Genomic DNA, 2,786 nt, shown 5'->3' with positions numbered 1-2,786 from the left:
ACATAGAGTTGAGGCCCCTAGGTCCCTCCTGGGTCCATCCAGCACCATTTTGGCAAAAAAATTACTTTTGTCGTAGGCAAGGCTTTTTGTTGACTTCCGACACAAAATCTAATCTGCAACAATCTTCATGCCGTGGGACATCTTTTGTATTATGCAGGAACCGGGTGGCATCTTCCTTGGGTGCATTCCTGCAGTCTTCGACTAACCAGGGACTCTTCTTTTGCACCCTCTTCTGGGTTGGCAGGGGCTCCTGTCCTTCCTGGAACTTCTTTCGACTTCTGGATTTGGTCCCCTTCCTTTGCAGGTCTTCAGGTCCAATAATCCAGCAGTTGTTCTTTGCAGACCTGGTTGGCTGCTGCAAAATCCCAAAAAACGAGGTGTAGTGTGTCCTAAGGAAACTTGCAGTATTTTACTCCTGCTTTTCTGTGCTCTGGGGTGGGGTAATTTACTTACCTTTACTGTATTCTTACTCTCCCAGCGATTCTGCACACACTACACTTGTCTAGGGGGGAATTTGTGATTCGCATTCCACTTTTTTAGTATATGGTTTGTGTTGCCCCTAGACCTATTTTCTCCTATTACATTCTATAGGATTTCCTACTGTTTGCATTGTTCTATGACTATTTACTTGTCTAATTTTGGTGTCTAGTATATATATTGTGTATAATACTTACCATTAGAAGGAGTATTGTCTCTAAGATATTTTTGGTACTGTGTCACCCAAATAAATACCTTTATTTTTGGTAACACTGAGTATTGTCTTTACTTGTGTATAAGTACTGTGTAACTATAAGTGATATTGCATGAGCTTTTCATGTCTCTTAGTTCAGCCTAAGCTGCACTGCTATAGCTACCTCTATCAGCCTAAGCTGCTAGAACACTACTACTTCACTAATAAGGGATAACTGGACCTGGTATAAGGTGTAAGTACCCAAGGTACCCACTACAAACCAGGCCAGCCTCCTACATTTACAAGTTGGTGTCTACTCACAGTCATCAAAGGGTTTAGTGGAGAGGGGTGGCAGGGTGCTAAAGGAAGACATACAGACTGCCCTAGCTGTGGGCATGGATGTGAAAGATTTCCTAAAACAAAAAGTTTGAGAATACAATACAACATTGCACCACTGGGGTCACACCTTTCTCTTGTTGAGCACCTCAAGTTATTAACTTTACCAAATAGCAGCCCATCAATCTGTCTGACAGGCACTCTCTGGTAATATTAAAACTTTCTGGGCCATATTTATACTTTTTGACGCAAAACTGCGTCGACGCATCAAATACTTTCCAACATCTAGGGCACCCAGGAAGCTTTAGACAGCTGTACATTTGTTTGGGCAGTCTGCCACAGGTATAGGAGGGTGTCCAACTAGGATACACCCAAACCGTGGACAATCCCATCCACATTTATGTTTCGAAATGCAGACAATTGTCAACATCATTTCATACCAGTAATACATGACTCACAACAAGCCGATAGATGCAAGCACACATCTGGCTATGAGCTGCATGCACACCTATGACATTGTACTCAAGTGCCACATACACGTATCAGAACATGTGGAGCTACATGCTGCTAGGAAGTCAAACATACAGTCAAACATGTTCATTAGTGAACAGGGAGGCTCAAGTCTGTGGGTAAGACTTTGGCATCCCTAGTCTGTGAGATTCAGGGTCTGACTTGCTGACTAAATCATAAATATGGTCCTCTACTAAATTTTCTTAATAAAGGTTTTATCAACATATGTCAACCTATTCACATGGCCATGCCTACAGGGCTGCACTACAATCCCGAAATATGACTATACGCTAATGATTGTCCAACTCAAAGATGGAAAAAAAATGATACTCCAGTCAAGTAACATATCCGACCATTTACCAGTCCATCATACCTTGCTATGTGTCCAACACACAGGAGACAATCACACAACAGCTGCAAACACAACACAGAACTGAAATATCAACACTTACTGGAGATGTCTGGATCCGCAAATCAAGCCACCTCTCCGATTATGTAGGGGGCAGGTCTACCTGTAAAGCATGGAAGGGAGAAATGTGCTCAATGTCTGTGCACTGTACAACACTTCCAAATACAATTACTGTGTGTAAGATTAAGGCAGAAAATCCAGCCTCTCAGGCATGATGATACTGCAACCGACATATCACTGCAAACATGTACAGACCTGGCCACTCCAGTGAGTGATACACACATATCTGCACACATGCAGTGGCCCTAACTATCACGTGGTGGCAAACATGCTCCATCATTTGTTTGCAGACTCATTTATGGAGTGTAGTCCTCTCATCATGTGTATCAATGAGAGACATGCCAAGCCACCTTCCTAGAGGACTGCAATACCAGTCACTCTGTCACACTTTGGCTTGGGCACCAAAGGACAATCCTTTACTGTGTGACGCACCTGTGGGTTGAATTAAGGCCATGATTTATCATGCTTTTTATGGTACCTTACATGTAGGGCCTGTGTTGTGTCCAGGTTACATATGCTACATTAAAAGGGTACCCTGAGCCACATATGCCCCCTATGACACCACAGTGGCAGAGATCATGTGCATTATTTGGTGACAGTTTGAGACTAGCCATGGATTGATCAGTTTTCACATTTGGATACAACAAGGAGATATATGTTGACAATGTATATTGTATTCACCCATGACAGACTGCATGGGCACAGGTGTAGTCATTGCTCCTGAAATGTGTCTCTCATTGCCCTGTTTACCCAATATGGGTTTCAGAAATCACAGATGAGCCACATTCATCATCTTACATT

This window comes from Pleurodeles waltl, chromosome 11 (assembly GCF_031143425.1).
Source record: "Pleurodeles waltl isolate 20211129_DDA chromosome 11, aPleWal1.hap1.20221129, whole genome shotgun sequence".
NCBI classification, from domain to species: Eukaryota; Metazoa; Chordata; class Amphibia; order Caudata; family Salamandridae; genus Pleurodeles; species Pleurodeles waltl.
The sequence above is the reverse complement of the archived record's forward strand: the minus strand, read 5'-3'. Positions refer to the sequence as shown.